General features: G+C 41.0%; 1 protein-coding gene and 2 pseudogenes across 2 annotated transcripts in view; all 3 read left to right on the top strand.

Moving 5' to 3' along the window:
* Positions 1-23,403, top strand: part of FRY (FRY microtubule binding protein) — a 423,715-nt gene that overhangs the window by 5,629 nt on the left and 394,683 nt on the right. The gene's annotated exons all lie outside the window — the stretch shown is intronic.
* LOC122686662 overlaps positions 1-23,403 on the top strand; it is a 29,229-nt pseudogene that overhangs the window by 3,898 nt on the left and 1,928 nt on the right. The gene's annotated exons all lie outside the window — the stretch shown is intronic.
* Positions 21,718-21,848, top strand: LOC122687170 (annotated as a pseudogene).

Below are 23,403 nucleotides of genomic sequence, written 5' to 3'. Positions count from 1 at the left end.
TGAAACTGGCCAGCGAAAGCATTTCTGCCTGGCTTATGTTGCTGACCTGGATTTGACATTGGTCAGGATGATCTTTGGGTTTATCCACTCCAGTGATGCATTACCTCTCAACCTCACATACATTTCACAATCCAGGCTTTTATGGTCTTTTAACCGGATTCCCTACATGAATTAGGTCCATGTGAAAATGGAATATTCAGTCAAATGAGATAATATGCAGAAATCATGTGAATCGGCCAAGAAATGTAACGGACAATTACATCAAGCTGAATATTGCTTTCAGGTGTTACTCAACATCGGCGATCCTTGGGGTCCTTGGCTTTCTGGAGCTCTTTCTTTGTGTTGATTCTTAAGTGAGACCCCCTATGGAAGGCTGGGGGGAGAAGGGACAGCCTTCCTGGAGCTATTCTTGATAATTATGTTCTAACTTTAACCTTTGTGAATCTGAATTGCTCTCTTCTGGGAGTGGGTTAAGAGGCATCTCCCTGCTGATCTCTTCAGCCCTGGAGCCTAGAAAAGTGCCTGCAAATGGCAGGGGCTTAATGATTATTTGCTGAATTAAAAAATATCCTTTGACTGGTTGACACAGGAATTCCCATCCTTCTTTGGTCCAAAGATTCTTATTACTTATGAATAGAAATCCTCACAAAATACCTTATGATTTCATATCTAAATCACTTACTATAAAGAATCAAGGATATCAAACCTGAAATTTTAAAGAATGGAAGTCATGAAGATAAACTCTCCTTAACAAATTAAAAAATCTATTGCGAGTGAGCATTATTAAAATTCTATAGTATTGGATTGTAAACTAGGAAGACTAAAAATAATGGTATAGAAATTATAGATTTTGACTCAGATTATTTAGTGAGCTTAACACATACAAATAAGAAACACAGCTTTTGAAAAAAGACTCAGTTACCTACGGAAGCTTGTTAGAATGATAGACTAATAGCTTGAAGAGAAAACAGTAAGAAAGAGAATAGTTTACATTTTGGTCTTAAGCAAATACTGCATGAATTTCCGATAAGTTAAGTGTTAAATGTTGGAAAGAAGAAAAGAAATACCATAATGATGGATACATGTCATTATGCGAGTGTCTAAACCCACAGAATGGACAGCACAGTGAGTGAACCGTAATGCTAACCATTAACCATAATGGACTTTGGGTGATTATGATGTGTCAGTGTGGGTTTATCAGCTGTAACAAACGTCCCCACTCTGGTGGTGGTGTTGACAATGAAAGAGGCTGTGTATGTGTGGGGACAGAGAATATATGGGAAATCTCTGTACCTTCCCCTCAGTTTTGCTGTGAACCTAAAACTGCTCTGAAGGAATTAAGTCTTATTAATAAAAAAGGAAAAGAGAGGAAGAGAGGGAGGAACGGACAGACAGAAAACAGTAATTTTTCTATCCCAAGTCTGAAGGCAGTGAAGACTTTTCTGAATATTCATGTCATCTTATAAGACAAATACATTGTAATATAGAAACCTGATAATTATTTAAATAACGAACTGTAATAAAACCATCCTAAAAGGCAGCATGACAGAACATGGCTAATGGAAGCATATCTAAATTATGTGGGGGGGTTGATACGAATATGGGATGTGTGGCCTGGTCACACATCCCAGGGGTTGAGGGAGGGAAGCAGATGTTTTGGTCCTTGATATACAGATGTTAGATCATTTCATGATAGGCCCAGAGTGTAAAACATATACATTAATCACTATCACCTAAAGGTGTATTTTGTGTTTTGACAAAGATCAAAGATCAGAAGTAATTGGGAAATTGGAATTCTATATCCACTGACTGCTTGTTCATTTGTTGCATTACTGGGGGAAAAAAAAAAAAAAAAACCCAAACAACCCTGCTATAAAGCACAGGAAGCTCAGCTCAGTGCTCTGTGATGACCTAGATGGGTGGGAGGGAGGTCCAAGAAGGAGGGAATATATGTGTACCTATAGCTGATTCATTTGGTTGAATCATACAACATTGCAAAATAATTGTACTCCAATTAAAAAAAAAACACACACCTAAAAACCAAAAAACAACAGAAACCATCCTTGAAACACCACTCGATAGTAAGGGCTTTATTCAGAAACCACTTGAGACAGAATTACATATCAGAATTTTCTTCTCTTGTTTTTCCATACAATAGAAACAAATTTCACAGGAGGCTACAGTTTGGACACTTGGAGGTGTTAGTAGCACATTGGACAGTGTCTCTGCCTTCATTGTATGCCTTAAAAGCGCACTTATCTGAAACAGTAGTTCAGGGTTTGAAATCTGCTCTGCTCTCAATTCTCATCACATGTCCACCCCAGCATTGATTTTCTTATCTCTGTGGGATGTGGAGGTAGAAGCTCTGTCTCTGTGTGTATTGCATGTGGCTGGACAGTGACCTTCCAGCCCATTGAAAGGATCAGAACAGAGGTTGGGAGGTCCCTTAAACAGTGGCTATATTACATCAGGTGTGTCTGGGGGATGGAAGGAGCTTCGACTCAGACTGACGGGGGCTTACCATCCCCTTGTCTTGGAGTGGGAAGTGCATCATTGCCCAGTGAGGGGACTGTGTGGCTGGTACCCAGCTCAAGGCTCTCTGTCGTCTCCTTATGCCATTCAATCCTCATACAGCCCCTGGGCAGTCAGCCCTGTTACTGTCTCTGTTTTGCAGATGAGGAAACTGAACAACAAAGAGGTTAACTAATTTGCTTTGGGTGACCTTGATAGCAAGTGAAGAGGCTGAGAGAAGAACCTGGAGATCTGACCAGGATGCAGCACCGACTATGCTCCCATGGGGTGTTCTTAACACCCTTCAGACTTAGCTTCCTTGTCTGTAAATTGGGGCCATTCATTTCTATACTCAGCCAGTTGGTGGTGAGTTTGCAAGAGAATATGAATAAAGTATCAAGCACCCTATGGCCCAGTGCACAGTGGTTGCCTGTTATTATTGCTGTCTTTTTCCCTGGTGGTCCAGTGGCCAGAACTCCACACTCCCAATGCAGGGTTCCAGGTTCAATGTGTGGTCAGGGAACTAGATCCCACGTACTGCAACTAGTTCACATGCCGCAGCTCAAAGTTTCCGGTGCCACAGTGAAGATTGAGGATTCCACGTGCTGCAGCCAAATAACAATCTTAATAAAGTTAAAAAAAAAATTTAGCCCATTGCCATAGCAGCCACTCTATCCTAGCTGTTCACTGTTACAGGTCTACAGGAGCTTCTTTACTGATGTCTGTTAAGTCCAGTCTAGAACGCTCTCTTCTCCACCTGGATGGATATTTTCTTCCTTCTGTAGAGTGACTGGATGTGAGGGAAGCAGACGTGGAAGAGGAAGAGCTTTAAAAAGAAGGGAGGCAGAGCGGCCTTAATCATTGTGGGAATCTCCACCCCCTCAGCAAAACAGTAGAATTAAATCCACCAAAAGTAACACAGAAGGCACGTTTTCATTCAACACTCCGCCGCCAAGAACTTCATCTTCGTCTGTTATCCTTCGAGTCCTGTATCTGTTGTCTTCTCAAGTAAGAAGAAAACTATAGGCAACTATAGTTTTCTATAGGCAACTATAGCAAACCTATACTCTAGTGTACTCTTGAAGCAGTAACTGTATAGAAAGAGTACATTTAATTACAAGGTCCTAAGTAGTTAGTGACCATCAACATTCTTGTAAATATATTGTAGCCAGTGAAATGTACAATGTATTCCTCTAGACCTTAAAGAGATTCTGGTACATCCACTTTGAAGTATTTAGAAATCAATTAAGAAATACCTTTTTTTTCCTCACAAGTCCAATGTCATGTTTATAGAACACCTCATTTATACATTTGTAATACATTTTAACTTATTAAAATGTGTTGCAGCTTCCCAAGTGGTGCTAGTGGTAAAGAATCTGGCTGCCAGTCCAGGAGATACAAGAGACTCGGGTTCAATCCCTGGGTCAGGAAGATCCCCTGGAGTAGGAAATGGCACCTCACTCTGGTATCCTTGCCTGGAGATTTCCATGGGCAGAGGAGCCTGGCGGACTGCAGTCCATAGGGCCTCAGAGTCAGACATGACTGAGAGGCTGAGCACAAAATACATTAGATATGTTTTTAATGTTAGTATGTTTTATTATGCAAGTAATATGTTCAGTGGGCTTCCCTGATGGCTTGGATGGTAAAGAATCTACCTGCAATGCTGGAGACTCTGGTTTGATCCCTGGGTTAGGATGATCCCCTGGAGAAGGGAATGGTTTACCCACTCCAGTATTCTTGCCTGGAGTATTCCCTGGATAATGTGGAAAATTTTAAAGATTTAGTTAAGCCAATAGAAGAATATAAAAACCATCCATAATTCCACTTCCTAAATATCATCACTGCTTGCATTTTTGTGTATTTTCTCCCAGATTTCTTTTTTTCATGTATAGATGTATACAAGATTGAATCATTTAGTATACTATTTTATAAGCTGCTTTTTTCACATAGCACAGTTTATCCCAAATCTCTCACCATGACAGTAAACCATTAGGTAGATTTATTAGACAAATGTCAACAGACCTTGGCCCCCAGGACACTAGAAAGGCCTCCACTTAGCCCCGAGGCTGAAGATGTTGTCCAACTCTATACAAAACATGCTCTCTGCCTGGTGGAGCTTTTAAGTCCCCAAGCTGGGTCTCACTTGCACAGTGTGAGGTCTACATCTGCAGTCCAACTCTGCTCAGTACCCTTGTCATCCTGAGGCTCCTGCTGTTTATCTCCTGAAGGTTCTCCGTGTCACCCTGGCATTTCTGACACGGAACTGCAAATGAGCTTTTTCTGCCTCCCATCCTCTGACGGGTGAAGGTCAGGAGATACACAGCCCTGCCAACTGGCTTCTTAAAACCAGGACCATCTGCCAATAAAAACCTGCCATTCAGAATACTGACTCCCTCCCCATTTCTACAGCTGGCTCTCAATTACTGCTTCCTCTGGGAACCAAGATCCCCAAGATCATTAAAACCCACAGTGGAAAACCAAACTTCACTAGAGTTTAAAATCTCCTCCTTGTCCATCTTTCAACTAGAGCTGCTCACAAATGCACTGATTTGAGTTTCTTCTCCTTTTATCCACCTGATTCATGGCCTAATGAGCAATAAGGTAGCCAAAATGTGGTTATCAGACAGACGAGCAAGCAGCCTGTCTTTATGATCCTACAGTTTGAGTGTATGTCTCTGAAACCTCTCCTGCCTTCACTGTGAAGGGTACTAAGCAAGGTGTTTTATAAGTTGCTTTTTGCTACCTAGGTTTTCCAAAAACCCATCAGAGCTCTTCACATTAAGTTCTAAGTAATCGATATTCTTTTCTTTTTTAAACACTATTTCCTCTGTTTCAGTCTGCCATCTAATTTCCACCCTCCTGCAAAAAAAAAAAAAACAAAAAAAACACACACAGCAACAACTATATACACACACAAGTCTATGTGTATTTCTGTGTGTATATTCATACAAATACACTTTTTAAAAAATGAATCATCTGTACCATCTTTCTAGATTCCACATACATGTGCTCATATACAATGTTTGTTTTTCTCTTTCTGACTTACTTCACTATATGACAGACTCCACATCTCCACAAATGACCCAATTTCATTCCTTTTTTATGGCTAATATTACATTGTGTGTTGTATATATCTACCACATCTTCTTTATCTGTTCATCTGTCAGTGGACACTTAAGTTGCTTCCATGTTTTGGGGCTATTGTAAATTGTGCTGCAGTGAACACTGGGATGCATGTATCTTTTTGAATTATGGTTTTCTCAGGGTATATGACCAGAAGGATAGAGATGCAGAGATAGGGAACAGACATGTGGACAGGGGTGGGGGGTGGAGAGGGGAGGATGAGTGGGGAGATTGGGATTGACGTGTGTGCATTGCCACATGTCAAACAGATCGCAGTGGGGACGTGCCCGTGTAGCATGGGGAGCTCAGCTCGGTGCTCTGTGGCGACCTAGAGGGGTGGGCTGGGGGAGAGGTTGGGAGGGAGCTCCAGGAGGGAGGGGATGTAGGTATACACACAGCTGATTCACTTCGTTGTACTGCAGAAACTACTCAGCATTGTAAAGAAACTCTACCCCAATTAAAAAAAAAAGTCACCATTCTCTAGCCATGCATGTTTTTGTTCTTATACCTTCTCCACTGAGGAGCTCTGAGCCTTGACATGGCCGGGCATTCAACACGCCTGTGTGCGTGCACATCCATCCTGCCCTCCTCGGCCAGCGTGTGGGGCAGCTGTCTGTCCCGTCTGCTCCTCTCTCCTCCAGCTTCAAGCCTGCCTTTAGTCCTGACATCTCTCTTCTCCCCCTTCTTTCCTGCTGGTCAGTGCTCTGACATTCTCGTCCTCTCAGGGAAGACATGAGATACGTCTGAAAGAACAAACTTTAGGACCACGGTATTCTCTGCAACCATCACAGTCATTAATGTTTCCTGAAGCAGCACTCCATGTTTAAAAGATTTTGAGGTTTTGGTTTCTGTTTTTCCTTAAAGGAAGCATTTCCGTGGACCAGCTTTCATGGCACTCTTGTGGCTGGAAAGGGCTACTGTCCTCCGGTTACGTCATAGATGCCGAGAAAGGCCGTTGCGACTAAGGCACGGCCAGCACTTAGTTCTGAGCATTCGAACCGTCTTGCTGTATAAGTGGCTTATTCCTCAGCAACAGTAGTGATTCAGGCCCCATGGGACCACTCCAGCCTATTTGAATAAGCTATCAATAACATTAAAAGCCTTCCCAGACATCGACATTTGCCAGCACTTACAGGCCAGTGCAAATGGGACGAGTGGCTTTTGGGCGTTTTCAGTTTCTCCCCAGTGTTTGTTAAACAGTCAAGGTATTTATCAGAAATGGCCATGGGACACGAACACCTTCTAGTATGTGCTTTTAATTGTATTTTTGCTGAAACTGTCAGACTCGATTTCTTGTTGGATCATGTCCTTAGCCCCGGAGAGGAATCCTGGAAGTGCTGAAAAGAATTCTGTGTGAATTAGCCCTATTTAAAAGAAGACCAGTCAGAGCTGGCATAGCAGCCTAAGCTTTCAGCCAGGGCTGAGTGTGAGGACTGCCAATTAGGAGGCAGCAAGGGGGGCCCAGATCTGTGCCCCCCTCCTCTCCTTTCCCACTCAACAGAGCGCCCCAGGCCCACTGACCCAGCCAGGCGCCAAATCCGCTGGACCCCAGACTAGAATCTAAGCAACACAATCCAAAGCTAGCAAAGAGCCTGGGGAGGTGGCCATGGCATGACTGATTTCATTTGCGTCCTCGATGAGTTTTAAGATGACAACAACTTCTCTCTCAAAAATGTGTTTTTCACACAAATCCCTTCTTTTTTCTTCTTTTGGAAAGAGTCCACTGCTTCGATCAAGTTCTTCGATCTTAGAGGAATCCGTGGCTACAAAGTGCTTAAGATCCATGGTTCTAGCTTTTCTCTCCAGTTTAAAATAGCCTCCCCTTTGCTGACTCCTAAGTTTTATTCAAGTCCTGAAAGAAAAGAAGTTTGAGGTGTTCTAAACCTCTGAGTTCAGCTACAGGGGTTTAGGGGGCATTTTAAACCCAAACCCTTACCTTCCTGAGCCCAAGAAATCACAGAATCAGAGGAAAGCTGCCCTGATGAGGTTTAACAGTGTGTGAGGGAGGGGTGACACTGTCCACTCCCAACATGAGCTGAGGACTGTGGGAAGATGCTGGACCACATAGCGGAACTGGGCAAAGTGGTTGCCAGTCCAGCTCTGGGAAAGAACCTTTTTTTATTTTTGCTAAAATGGGCATTAAGTCCTACAACTTTGTATGTAGCCCCAAACAGCTAAGATCTAAATACACATTTCAGGATTCTGAATTCTAAAATACCCACTACTGACAGTAATTTACATGACCTTTTGGATCAGAAGTATAGTGAGAATTGATTATATTCATCTGGTTTTTTACCTAGGATATAATTTCCTCAGGAGTATTGACAATATTGGTCAATATGGAAAGAATGGGTGCCTGAATGACATATATAAATTAAACAGCCTCCTTTTTAAAACATGACTGATCTGAAATAACACAAACAAGAATACCACCAAGTCATAACCAAGTCCTTTTCATACGAGAGTAGGTTTTGAGAATTTTAGGCCTGTCCTTTATTGTCCCACCTGGTGATGAACTGACCAAGCATACATACAGGAAAAAGAAGTAAAGATATTAAATTTTTATTTTTAAAAGTTTGCTGTTTATATCTGGGCTTCACTGGTGGCTCAGTGGTAGAGAATATGACTGCCAGTGCAGGAGAGCATGGGTTCAGTCCTTGACCCTGTAAGATCCCACGTGCCGCAGAGTAGCTAAGCCCATGTGCCACAACTACTGAGCCTGCACTCTTGAGCCTGGGAGCCGCAACTGCGGAGCCCATGTGCTGCCACTGTGGAAACCTGTGAGCCCTAGAGCCTATGCACCATGACAAGAGAAGCCACCCCAATGATAAGCTCAGCTCTCCCCAAGCAGCAATGACTACTGCCAAAACTACGTAAATAAATAAAATTATTTTTAAAAGCTTGCTGCTAATGTCTTCAGATCAACATTATTATCAGTATGGTAGAAAAGGCTAAAGCTTATTTTCAAGGGGAGAGTTTAAGTAACTTTTATTTGGCCAATGTGACTAGCTAAATTCCCTTCTGGTAATCTTTTTAAATACTGGATCTACTCATGAGGTTTATCTGTGAACTTAAGTGGAGTTTCTGGATTTTCCTGGATGGATTTTCTTATTGGCAATACTTTGCAAGGTGGTCTCTATTCTACTTGAAAGCCCATTAAATAAGAGGATATGCTTGATTGAAAGGAGAGCTTGAGGATTAACCAGCCAAAGCAGAAGAAAGCAATGACTGAGTGAAGTTAATCTGATTGTCCCAGAGTTGATCCTAAACCATTACTGCCTAAGCCTTGCCGGATCCCTCTGTTTACAAGGAGGACACTGCCTGTGGCAGCAGCAGGAGCTTAGTGTGCTGTTTGGACGGCTTATGCAAAGTTGGTCACTCAAGATTTCACAAGCACAACAAAGCCTCACTTATCTGTCATTACAGGGCTTTGCCGACAAAGGTCCGTATAGTTAAAGCTACAGTTTTTCCAGTAGTCATGTACAGATGTGAGAGTTGGATCGTAAAGAAGGCTGAGCGCCAACTGATGCTTTCCAACGATAATACTGGAGAAGACTCGTTGACAGTCCTTGGAATGGGACTCGGACCAGTCAATCCTAAAGAAAATCAACCCTGGATATTCATTGGAAGGACTGATGCTGAAGCTGAAGCTCCAATACTTTGGCCACCTGATGGGAAGAGCCAACTCATTGGGAAAAACCCTGATGCTGGGGAAGATTGAGGGCAAGAGAAGAAGGGGATGACATAAGACGACAGAGGACCACAGTTGGATGGCATCGTCAACTCAATGGACATGAGTTTGAGCAAACTCCAGGAAATAGTGAAGGACAGGGAAGCCTGGTGTGCTGCAGTCCATGGGGTCCCTAAGAGTCAGACATGGCTGAGCTACTAAACAGCAGTAACAACAGGGCTTCCCAGGTGGCTCAGTGGTAAAGAATCTGCCTGCCAATGCAAGAGATGTGGGTTCGATCCCCGGGTCTGGAAGATCCGCTGGAGGAGGAAATGGCTACCCACTCATGTATTCTTGCTTGGAGAATCCCATGGACAGAGGAGCCTGGCGGGCTACAGTCCATGGAGTCAAAAAGAGTCGGATGCAACTTAGCACGTACACACAGGGCAATGCATTCCAAATATGTTAGTTTTTCACATAACATAAGCTAACCTTTTTTGGAATCTATTAATTAAAGGAAGACACTGTCTTCCGAAACAGTGTTGAAGTTAACTTTCCCTTTTCTGAATGTCTTGGGTGTGGATGTACCTCGTGCAGCTGTAAAACTAGGAATGTGAGGTCATTTGTCCATTGAGCCAAGTTACTTTGTATTTCTTCCCTGCTGTGATTTTGTGGAACCGTTTCCTCCACAGATCCTTAGGGAGGAAATGATCTTCCCATTCCTGTTGGAGTATTTAATGTACATCTGTTACCTGGATGGCTCCACACCTTTCTTATGCTAGAGAGAGTACTTTGCAAGTTCTGTTCTTTTAAAAATAGAGAGGGACTTCATTGTCAGCCCAGTGGTTAAGACTCCCAGCTCCCAATGCAGGGGACCTGGGTTTGATCCCTGGTCAGGGAACTAGGTCCCATATGCCTCAATGAAGATCTCATGTGTGGCAACTAACAGCCCGAGCAGCCAAATAAATAGATAAAATACTAAGAGAGTTAGTGTTGACAACATGTAGTTCAGGGTAATGACACTCATTGGCTTTAATTATTCTCAAAATGGATTTGGGTTAAAGAATAGCTTCTAGTTCATTATTGTGACATTGGTAAAATTAAAATTTTGAGCTCTTTAGAAACTGTAAGTCCAAAGCCCTGTATCTAGCTTCATCTGAAGTCAGTCTCCTAATTCTACCTTGACCAGAAATTTTGGCTTAATTTATGTTGTATGTGTTGCAAGGGCTTCCCAGGTGGCGCTAGTGGTAAAGAACCCGTCTGCCAATGCAGGAGACTTAAGAGATGCGAGTTTGATCCCTGGGTCGGGAAGATCACCTGGAGAAGGAAATGGCAACCCACCCCAGTATTCTTGCCTGGAGAATCCCATGGACAGAGGAGCCCTGGCAGGCTACAGTTCATAGGGGCACAAAGAGTCAGACTTGACTGACATGACCTTGCACACATGTGTTCACATGTTGTAGGGTAAAGAACACAAATGATAATGCAAATAATAAGGACCTAAGGGGAAAGTAAATGGGAATTTTGAAGAGCTCACATCATCACTATGCATGACTGTGTAACTTTTTAGTAAGTATGAAGTGAGAAGTGAAGTGAGTGAGAGTCACTCAGTCATGTCCAACTCTTTGCAACCCCGTGGAATATACAGTCCATGGAATTCTCCAGGCCAGAATACTGGAGTGGGTAGCCTTTCCCTTCTCCAGGGGATCTTCCCAATCCAGGGATTGGACCCAGGTCTCACGAATTGCAGGTGGATTTTCTACCAACTGAGCCACAAGGGAAGTCCAAGAATACTGGAGTGGATAGCCTATTCCTTCTCCAGGGTATCTTTCCAACCCAGGAATCGAACTGGGGTCTCCTGCATTGCAGGCAGATTCTTTACCAACTGAGCTATTAGGGAAGGCTTTAGTAAGTATAAAGTGAAGTCACTCAGTCGTGTCCGACTCTTTGTGACTCCATGGACTGTAGCCCACCAGGCTTCTCCATCCATGGGGTTTTCCATCAAGAATACTGGAGTGGGTTGCCATTTCCTTCTCCAGGGGATCTTCCCCACCCAGGGATCAAACCCAGGTCTCCTGCATTGAAGGCAGACGCTTTACCCTCTGAGCCACCAGGGAAGTCCCTTAGTAAGTATAGAGAGATTTAAATATATTTAGAGTTGTGTTTCTCTCAGATTTAAGTTATTGGTTGCACACTAAGTGGTTTGATGACTTGGTTTCTATGTATATAGCCCTACAAAAGAATTTTTTCCAGTACATGCTTAACAATCAATAAGTAATTTTTATTTATTTTCAGTGAATTCTTTCGTGGAATGGAGACAGTATCTCCATATTTCATATGCCTCTTCCAATATGTATTTATTTCACAATGCTTTTTTCAGCATTGCGAGTAGATACATTGAGACAGTAGATGTAAATATGTACAGTTTGCTTGCTTTAAACGTCTATATAGTCGTGGTGGCAGTGGCTGTTAATAGCATAACTAGATGCTATGGAATTAGGCAGAAATATACTTGTTATATAGAAAAGTCTGGTTACCACAGCAGTGTCTCCTTTTGTCCTGGAGCAGCATTTAATTTTTTTTTCCCCCTTTAAGTTCCAGACTAGAGTTGTTTAGTCTTTTTTTCCCTTCACAAATGCCAGTCGCCTGGAGATATGGCAGCTGATCAACACACCTGATTACTCTGCAGGTGTAAACCAGATAATTTAGGCCCCCAAGCCATCCAGGACCAGAAATACTTAGTTGCTCTTCTTCATTAGTGAAATTCACAGGATGGTTCTATCAATAAATCGTCTGTTTCCATCTTAGGTTTGAAAATCAGACCCTCATCACAATGCCATTGGCTTCCCTGGTGGCTCAGCAGGGAAGAACCCACCTGCCAATGTAGGAGACACGGGGTTTGATGCCTGGGTCAGGGAGATCCCCTGGAGAAGGAAATGGCAACCTACTCCAGTGTTCTTCCCTGGGAAATCCCAGGGACAGAGGAGCCTGGGGGACTACAGTCCATGGGGTTGCAAAGAGTCAGACAGGACTTAGCGACTAAGCAACAGCCACGCAATGCCATTTAACTGGTCTGGTGGGGAGCCTGCGTATCTAGGTGAGCTACTTAGATGAAGTGAGAAGTCAATAGGTCAGAGCGGGAACGTGAGTTATGTGACCACTCCAGCAGCAGCATCCTTATTGGTCAGGGAAAGGCATTAAATTCCCTTTATCTGCTGAAGTGGTAGGGGATGGGGATTTCACTGCATATGGCTTTTGATTAGAATGTCTTAATGAGGTTGGCAGTGATGGGGAGATGAATCTCGAAGAACAATTTTGGAGTGTGTGTAGGTATGTTTAAGTAGCATCCTAATGACTCTGAGAAATTACCTGAGGAAGATGTAATCAGCTAGACCATACTGGCTTATCAACATCAGGCCATGTTCTGCATTTCTAATTTGATTACCTGGAAACTAGTATCATTAAACTAAAAAACATCTGTGTTGTATGTCTTGATGGGGGGAGGGGGGGAAACCAAAGAAAGATTAATGATACTTTAGGAAATACTCTGACTCTGTGCCGGAAATGATCTCTTCTCACAAATTTTGCATTCCAGCCTAAAACAGCCCTGTCCATGCTCTATAATTAGAAATATAATAAATAGTCAAACCCAGGCACTAGGAAAAATGTCAGATTTATTTTCTCCACCCCCACTTGTCCTATATTTGTTTGGTTTATTGTTCTCTTGGTCAGTGAAGAAATTTTATTTATATGTGAGTGGCAGAGAGCATAAAAGGAAATGATTCAACAAATTTACCATTTGGAGTATATTCCATTTTTATAGTAATTAACGATATTTTGGGACATTAAGTACCAGAAGGCTTCCCTATAGTATTTGTATGATAACTTTTCTGTCCACAGAAATGTGTTGCATTTTAAACCCATATGACAAGCAAATACTTCTACCCTAAATGTCTGAAAGATATCTAGTGTGATTTCCTATGCACAAAGATGTGGATTACAAGGCTTTCAAGAGATGTAAAGTTGGTTTTCTGTTTAGACCTACCTCATATCTAAGGTATTTAGAAATTAACTGGTGCAAAATAATATACTATTTACTAGAAACAATTTTAAAGGACCATAGCGTATCATCTCTTTCAAATAATCTTTACTGGGGACATTCACATGAGCATACTGTGGCCTGGAGCATGAACTTACTATTACAGTGTCGGGGACCACTGCTTTCTCAGATTTTACACTGGATCAAAGACAGTCTTTATGCTGATAGGTGATACTAGAGGAGTGCCAGCTTCCCCAGACACTCTCAGAAGCTACTCCCATCCTAGAGTCCACTCACCTTTCCACTTGCACCCACCAGGTAGGCCCAGAAATCATCTGCTCAGACCAGAGACGTCAGGTGGGTGTCCTTGCGTGAGGGAGGCGAAGACTGTGCAAGAAAAATGAAGGACAGAATTTCAGTCTATAAATAACTCAAAGGCCATTGAAAAGAGGAGATGAACATGAGAGAGACAAGGAACCAACTAAACTATGGAAAATTCAGTGCTCAATTGTGTGAGGTTCAAAGTGCTTTTCTTAGAGAACCAATCAGGAGGGAAAGGAAGCCCTGAAGCAGGGCTGATTTTGTTAGACATACAAAAGGTCAAAGCTTTCCTGGTGGTTTTGATATGATGTAGGACCAGAGCTTGTGGCTCAGGGGTTAAAAGAATGCACCTGCCAATGCAGGAGATGCAGAAGACAAGAGTTTGACCCTTGGGTTGGGAAGATGCCCTGGAGGAGGGCATTGCAGCACACTGCAGTATTCTTGCCTGGAGAATCCCATGGACAGAGGAGCCTGGTGGGCTCCATAGGATCACAGAGTCGGACACAACTAAAGTGACTGAATACACGTGCAGAGGACCAGAGCTGGGTCCCTCTTAGTATTGACTCTTGGTTTTAATGGCTGATGCTAGGGCAGACATCCTAATGCTGAACCACCCTCGTTGTGTACTTGCCCCTGTCATAGTTTAGAAAAGGCTATTTGGCATCAGTGGAGAGGCTGTGCTTCATCTGAGGTGGAGATGAGTCTCCTGTGTATAACGGGAGACCTCTTGACAGCAAACTACATGACAGGCAAAGAGTTTGTCCATAATCTCCTAGAGGGTAGTGGGAAGGAAGAGAGAAAACTAGTTCATTTGCATCTCATCCTGCCCAGGAAAATTTTGCTAATAGTAGTTCTACTTGTTTTTTTTTTTTTTTTTCAGAGAAACTCAATTTACTTCAAATAGTACAAATGAGGAGAAAACATTTCCAAACTTTTTATAACTCCTATGCTGTCTCACTGAATCCAACATTTTAATTCAGACGCAACTTTAACCCTAATATAATCAAAGCCTATTTTCATTCTAATGACTATAAAAGATTTCTTCTATACAACTACGCTTAAAGAAAAAGCTCAAAGTTTTTACGAATACCACTAAAACTTTAAATGCATCAAAACGTGCCAAGAAAAAATAGCGTTATTACTTCCATAGCGCATGTGGAATTCATGAAATCACATGAAATGTAATAAAATTGTTCCGAAGTGTCTTCAAATATATATATGGACACAAAATGACAAAAGGACCTATGATTTAAGTTTCAACTAAATTTAATATAGGTCTACTTGTTTTTGTAAACTGTGGGTAGAGCATTTAACATGAGAGCCAGTCTTTTTTAAAAAAAGACTGTTTTGATTTTATTATTTGTAGCTACTCTCTAGTTGCCATGCACAGGCTTCTCATTGCAGTGGCCTCAGTACTTGTGGTGCACAGGCTTAGTTGCCACTTGGCACGTGGAATCGTCCCAGAACAGAGATAGAACCTGTGGCCCCTGCGTTGGCAGGTGGATTTTTAACCAGCAGACAATCAGGGAAGCCAGGAAAGCTACTCTTTTAACAAAACTCTTAAGTGTACACTCCAGTGTTGTTGACTTTAGGTACAGTGTTTTACAGAAGATCTTTAGAACTTATTTATCTTTCTTAACTGAACTGTTAATGTCAGTTGACTAGTAACTTCCCATTTTTCCAATCTTTGATTCTAGGAATTTGACTGTTTTATTAGGTATCTCATGTCTGTGGAATCATGCTGTATTTATTCTTCTGTGATTGGCTTATTTCATTTAGCATAATATCCTCAAGGTTCATCCATGTGTGGTCACATGTTGCAAAATTCCCTTCTTTTTAAAAGGTAAATAGTATTCCATTGTCTGTTTCTACCACATGTTCTTCATTCATCTATCTGTCAAGGGACGCGTAGGTTGTTTCCACATTTGGCTACTGTGAGTAGAGATACAGTGAACAAGGGAGTGCTAATATATTTTTAAGATTCTGATTTCAATTATTTTGGATACATACCCAGAAATGGGATTGCTGAATCTTATGGTAGTTTTACGTCTAATTTTTTGAGAAAGCTCCATACTGTTTTCTGTAGCAGTTGTACCATTTTGCGTTCCCACCAACAGAATGCAAGGGTTCCAATTTCTCCACATCCTTGCCATCACTTCTTGTTTCTTGTTTGTTTGTTTTTCCATATATAATAACCATCCTGACAGGCATAATGTGATGTCTCATTGTGATTTTGATTTGCATTTCCCTGATGATTAGTAACATTGAACATTTTTTATATATGGCTCCACCATCAGTATGTCTTCTTTGGAAAAATGTCTATTTAAGTCCTTAGCCCATTTTTTTTTTTCAGAGTTGTAGGAGTTCCTTATATATTTTGGAGATGAGCTCCTTGTCAGATGTATGGTTTGCAAATATTTTTTCCCATTCCATAAGTTGCCCTTTTGTTCTGTTGATTGTTTCCTTTCCTTGAAGATGTTTGGTTTGATCTTAGAGGAAAAGCTTTCAGTTTTTCACCATTAAGTATAATGTTTCCTGTGGGTTTTTCATAATTTTTATTATGTTGAAGTAATTTCCTTCTGTTTCTAGTTTGTTTTGAATTTTTATTATGAAAAGCTGTTAGATTTTGTCAGATGCTTTTTCTGTATGTATTGAGATGATCGTGTGATTTTTATCCTTTATTCCAATAATGTGGAATATGATATTAACTGATTTTCATATATGAGACATTCTTCTACCCTAAGGATAAATCTCACTTGGTTGTGGTATATAATCCTTCTCATGTGCTGTTGACTTCAGTTTGCTAGTATTTTGATCAGGAACTTTGCATCTATATTCATCAGATATATTGGCTATAGTTTTCTTTTTTTGATCATTTTTTTAAAAAATCTTTATTGAATTTGTTATACTACTGCTTCTGTTTTATGTGTTGGTGTTTTGGCTGTGGGGCCAATGGGATTTCAGCTCCCCAATCAGGGATTGAACCCATAGGCCCTATATTGGTTAGTCTTAACTACTGGACCACCAAGGAAGTCCCCTGACTATAGTTTTCGTTTCTTGTTGTGTCTTTTTCTGGTTTTGGTATCAGGCCTCATGAAATGTTTGAAGGTGTTCACTCTTCTTCCATGTTTTGAAAGAGTTTGAGAAGGATTGGCACTGATTTTTCTTTATTTGGTAGGATTCACCATGAAGCCAGGTATTTTTGTGCTTTCCTTTTTTGGAAGATTTTGATTATTGATTCATCTCTACACTTATAGATCTGCTCATACTTTCTATTTTTTCATGATTTAGTCTTGGTAGGCTGTATGTTTCTAGGAATTTATCCATTTGTTCTTGGCTATCCAGTTTGTTGGTGTATTGTTGTTCATAGTAGTCTCTTATGATCCTTCTAATTTCTGTAGTGTCAGTTGTAATGATTCTTCTTTCATTTCTGATTTACTTGAGTCTTTTTATCTTAGTAGGAATTTGTCAGTTTTGCTTATCTTTTCAAAAACTAACTGAAAAATTCACAAGTATGTGGAAATTAAACAGCCTGCTCTTGAATAACCATTAGGTCAAAGAAGAAATAAAAAAGGACATTAAAAGATACCTCTAGAACAAATGAAAATGAAAACAAAAACTTTCAAAACTTACGGGATGAGACAAAAATAGAAGAGGGAAGTGCATTGCAATAAATGTTTAGATGAAAAAATGAGAAATATCTCAAAGATTACACCTCAAGGAGCTAGAAAAATAAGAACAAACTAAGCCCAAATTTAGCAGATGGAAGGAAGTAACAAACTAAATGAGATATAAAATAGAAAAACAATAGGGAAATGTCAAAACTAAGAATTGGGTTTTTGATTGCCACTTTTGTCAACTCTGAAATCAAGAAAATAAGTGAGTCTGCAGTAGCCACTTTAATTGAAGCAGGTATCTGTATGCACAGGATTTGGGGCAGAAACATGATTCAGTTCAATTCAGTTCAGTCACTCAGTCCTATCTGGCTCTTTGTGACCCCATGGACTGCAGCATGCCAGACCTCCCTGTTCATCACCAACTCCCAGAGTTTACTCAAACTCATGTCCATTGAGTTGGTGATGCCATCCAACCATCTCATCCTCTGTGATCCCCTTCTCCTCCTCCCTTCAAACTTTTCCAGCATCAGAGTCTTTTCAAATTAGTCAGATCTTCCCATCAGGTGGCCAAAGTACTAGAGTTTCAGCTTCAGTGTCAGTCCTTCCAATGACTATTCAGGACTGATTTCCTTTAGGATGGACTGGTTGGATCTCCTTGCAGTCCAAGGGACTCTCAAGAGTCTTCTCCAACACCACAGTTCAAAAGCATCAATTCTTCAGTGCTCAGCTTACTTTATAGTCCAACTCTCACATCCATACAAGACTACTGGGAAAACCATAACTTTGACTAGACGGACCTTTGTTGGCAGAGTAATGTCTCTGCTTTTTAATAAACTGTCTAGGTTGGTCATAACTTTTCTTCCAAGGAGCAAGTGTCTTTTATTTTCATGGCTGCAGTCACCATCTGCAGTGATTTTGGAGCCAAAAAATAAAGTCTGTCACTGTTTCCACTGTTTCCCCATCTATTTGCCATGAAGTGATGGGACAAGATGCCATAATCTTAGTTTTCTGAATGTTGAGTTTTAAGCCAAATTTTTCATTCTCCTCTTTCTTTTTTTTTTTTTTTTTTCATTTTCCTCTTTCACTTTCATCAAGAGGCTCTTTAGTTCTTCGCTTTCTGCCATAAGGTGGTGTCATCTGTGTATCTGAGGTTGTTGATATTTCTCCCAGCAATCTTGATTCCAGCTTGTGCTTCATCCAGCCCAGCATTTCTCATGATGTGCTCCGCATATAAGTTAAATAAGCAGGGTGACAATATACAGCCTTGACATACTCCTTTCCTGATTTGGAACCAGTCTGTTGTTCCATGTCCAGTTCTAACTGTTGCTTCTTGACCTGCATACAGATTTCTAAGGAGGCAGGTCAGGTGGTCTGGTATTTCCAACTCTTGAAGAATTTTCCACAGTTTGTTGTGATCCACAGAGTCAAGGGCTTTGGCATAGTCAATAAAGCAGAAGTAGATGTTTTGCTGGAACTCTCTTGCTTTTTTGATGATCCAACGGATGTTGGCAATTTGATCTCTGGTTCCCCTGCCTTTTCTAAGTCCAGCTTGAACATCTGGAAGTTCACAATTCATGCACTGTTGAAGTCTGGCTTGGAGAATTTTGAGCATTACTTTACTAGTGTGTGAGATGAGTGCAGTTGAGTGGTAAGTTTGAGCATTCTTTGGCATTGCCTTTCTTTGAGATTGCCTTTCTTCTAGTCCTGTGGCCACTGCTGAGTTTTCCAAATTAGTTGACATATTGACTGCAGCACTTCCACAGCATCAGCTTTTAGGTTTTGAAATAGCTCAGCAGGAATTCCATCACCTCCACTAGTTTTGTGCATAATGATGCTTCCTAAGGCCCACTTGACTTCGCATTCCAGGATGTCTGACTCTAGGTGAGTGATCACACCATCTTGATTATCTGGGTCATGAAGATCTTTTTGTATAGTTCTTCTGTGTATTCTTGCCACCTCTTCTTAATATCTTCTACTTCTGTTAGGTCCATACCATTTCTGTCTTTTATTGTGCCCATGTTTGCATGAAATGTTCCCTTGGTAGTTCTAATTTTCTTGAAGAGATGTCTAGTCTTTCCCATTCTGTTATTTTCCTCTATTTCTTTGCACTGATCACTGAGGAAGGCTTTCTTATCTCTCCTTGCTATTCTTTGGAACTCTGCATTCAAATGGGGATATCTTTCCTTTTCTCCTATGCCTTTTGCTTCTCTTCTTTTCATAACTATTTGTAAGGCTTCCTCAGAAAATCATTTTGCCTTTCTTTTTCTTGGGGATGGTCTTGATCCCTGTCTCCTGTACAATGTCACAAACCTCTGTCCATAGTTCTTCAGGCACTCAGTCTATCAGATCTAATCCCTTGAATCTATTTGTCACTTCCATTGCATAATCGTAAGGTATTTGATTTAGCTCATACCTGAGTGGTCTAGTGGTTTTCCCTACTTTCTTCAATTTAAGTCTGAATTTGACAATAAGGAGTTCATGATCAGAACCACAGTCAGCTCCCGGTCTTGTTTTTGCTGACTGTATAGAGCTTGTCCGTCTTTGGCTGCAAAGAGTATAATCAATCTGATTTCAGTATTGACCATCTGGTGATGTCCATGTATAGAGTCTTCTCTTGTGTTGTTGGTGATGTCCATGTATAGAGTCTTCTCTTGTGTTGTTGGAAGAGGGTGTTTGCTATGATCAGTGATTACACCAGGACAAAATGTGTATCAGCTTACTCACAAGAAGGTTTTACCATGCCTCTTAGTTTAGGGATGTAGGAAATTAGAAAATACAGAAAATCGTGAAACCTCTTTAGGTGATAGTTGAAGTTACTGGTGGGCCCTGCTGTCAGTGACTGCCAGGAGAAAGGAGTGCAGATTCATCACACTCTATCAAACTTTGGACATTTGCTATAGAAATATCTCAGTCAGCTCATGTCTGCAGCAGTCTTTAAGACTTCCCTACAGTTCTTTATTGTTCACTCATTCTTTGTCAGGGTGTGCCATAAAATGATGCTGGGAGTCTGGTTTCTTGCTTTGATTCACTCTTTTTCCTTGTCTAAAGCACTTCCCAGTGGGGACAATAACCTAATACACTGAGCTCAGTGTAAACAGGAAATCTGGCAGCAATAACTGGACCAAGGGCTAACTTTGCAAAGCCAAGTTTTAATGAGTAATTTGCAAAGTAATTAATCAGGAGGCCACTGTCCTTAGAAAATGGGGTAAGTGCACACCACACTGACTTGGTGCCTTTCCTGGCTGCCTGAGGCGACAATTCTTATGGACTCCTGCCCTCCTTATGTCCAGGAAACTTCTCTTAAGTCACCTGCTGTTGCCAGGATCGAAGGGAGAAAGTTAGTGAACTCCAGAATCTGCTTCTTTAGTCTCAAAAAACTGCAGATCATGAGCTGTTAATGACCGATCAGTGGATCAGAAAATCGACTTAGTGATTCAAACTCTTAGTCCCTCAGTCGTGTTGACTCTTTGTGACTCCATGGACTGTAGCCCGCCAAGCTCCTCTGTCCATGGGATTTCCCAGACAAGAGTACTGGAATGGGTTGCCATTTCCTTCTCCAGGGGATCTTCCTGACCCAGGAATCAAACCCGGGTCTCCTGCACTATAGGCAGATTCCTTACTGTCTCAGCCACCAGAGAAGCCCAAAATCAACTATCAAAAAAAATTAAGTGGAATAAACTAGAAACATCGGTGTGTCATATGCTATGAGGTTAAACATTTCACAAAACAAATTTTTTATACACATATAGATATGTACACCTATGTTGGTGCTGGATTATAATATATATTTCTTACTGTAGATCTTGGTCTTGGTTGGGAAAGCTTAAGCATCATCACACTATTTAAAACTTTTTTGAAATATGGAGATATTATTTTTCAATTAGATTTTAGATAGTGATCAAGAGATAGTTTATTTCTTTATGCTTAGGAAAAATAAATTTTCTAAAAAAATAATGAATGTACTTAAAATTTCTGTAATTAGACGAAAGAAATGAATATGTTTGTATGATTCTCCCCAAAATATGACATTAAATGTAAACTCATAGCTCATGCTATTAAGTATCCTAAATATTTCAAAGCTATATTTATGATATATTTTGTGTGCAAATTAATGATAAGGCAAATAATACAAATATTTAAACATTTTAAATAGCATTTCAAAATGTAGAGTCTTGACACTAAAAAGAAAAAAGTAAAATCTAATTTTTAAAAAGTACAAACAGCAAGTCTACAGGTTCTTCCAAGGAGCAGAGAAGATAATTGAGCTATTTCAAGGCTGTCATCAATATATTTTTCAGATATTATCATAGAAATTCTATAAAGCCCTATTACTTTTATTTAGTATTTGAGTAGTTTTCTTCATCATCCACAGTGACACCTTTATTTGGTGCGGGGGGAGAAAGGGAATCATTTTGTTTTAAAGAGTCATCATTTTTAGCTTTGTGCAGTGACAGTATCGTAGCCAATGAGGTTTATCCGGGGTGCAATTATTGCTAATTGAAAACTTTTCCTGATACCCCGCCATGATGGAAGATTTAATATGATTTTTATTGTTAATTTTCAAATTTATGTGTTTTGTGGTCAGAATACAATTTGTATGGTGTTGACTGACATCCTTTTTCATCTAACATGCAATTAATATTTCATTTAAAAAATCATTATTTTTATGTAAAATATGTAAAACAAGAAGCAACATAGGAACATAGACCCCAGAACCAGATTGCTTGAGTTATGTGACCAAGAGCTGGTGCTTTAACCTGTCTGCTTCACTTCTTCATCCATAAATGGAGAAAAAGAGCAGTGTCTGTATTATGGAGGATTAAATGAGTTAATATTTATAAATCTGGCAAGTTAGGAAGTGCTGTTGAAGTGTTTGCTGTTTCTCATGGCACCTAGTCAACCTTTGTTTATTCAGCAAACATTCACATCACACCTAGAAGATCAAATGCTGACCTGGGGATGAAAGAGCAGCCTCCAGCATCTAAAGAGTGCAGCTGGGTAGATCAAGTTCCTAGAACGGTAGACGGAAGACAGGACGCAAAATGTCACTTTGGTGATGGGGGAGGGGGAGCTGGGGCAGACAATGAGTGCGAAAACTCACTTTTCCTAAACAAATACTAGTTTCCCGCAGTCTAAACAAAGTCCAGATGTTGACACTCGTTTTGGATTTTCCCCTTGACCAAGCAGCCTAATTCGTGGCTTTTCCCTTCCTTACCACCTCGCCTAAGCTTTTTGTTGCCATTTCTGTAGTCTGGCTTTTCTCTAAGCGTTCGGTCTCAATGGAGCAGTTGAAGGGCTACAGTAGGGATTCAGGACCAATGGATCACACAAGACTCCAGGCATAGGTGTGGATCTCTCAGTGCTGATCCACATGCCTGTGGTTGGTTGGCCCGTTTACCAGAGGTAGAGAGAGGGATTACTGCTTTGGTTTACAGGCCTTCTTACCTCCCCTTCCCAAGTCAACTGCTCAACTTGCAACATGCTTCAAATATCCTCTAATCATACTTGGTATATAGTATAAATCTTCTAAAGTACGTTTCACCTGTGAAAAATGTAATCCCTGCATGGTTCTGATTTCCCTAATAGTTTGTCATGCTGTGTATTTGCTCATAAAGTTAATATTACTGAAGGAAAATTGGGCATTTGGGTCCAGGGTTGAGAGTGAGGGAGTCATTTCAGGAACGTAGAAGTCTTATTCTTTAAGCGCTTGGTAAGCCCCAGCTGTGAGGATCCAAATATGAATCAGACACTCACCGGGCTTGAACGTGGATGGGGAAACAGATGCGATTACAAGTGTTAGGAACACTCTAGTAGAAACACAGACATGCTTCAGTGGTGGCTTAAAGCGGGGCATGGTCAGTCAACGCTTTGGTGCTGTTAGGGACCTCATGTTAGCATGTTACTACCTGTAGTACCATCACATGTTAACCAAGGACCTTCTGCAGGCGGAGCCCCACACCCAGGAGCTGGGCTGTCCACCAAGACAGGACAGCAAGAAGGTGGATCAGGAAGCCACCCAGCTCGCCAGATCTAGCCCAGCCCTGTATACACATGAGCGCATCTGAACTGAGGTCATGTCCCAGCCCCCAGCGTATCTATACACCATTCCTGTTCCTATAGGG

Source organism: Cervus elaphus, chromosome 30, assembly GCF_910594005.1.
Source record: "Cervus elaphus chromosome 30, mCerEla1.1, whole genome shotgun sequence".
Taxonomy (NCBI): Eukaryota; Metazoa; Chordata; class Mammalia; order Artiodactyla; family Cervidae; genus Cervus; species Cervus elaphus.
This window is presented reverse-complemented; position numbering and strand designations above follow the sequence as displayed.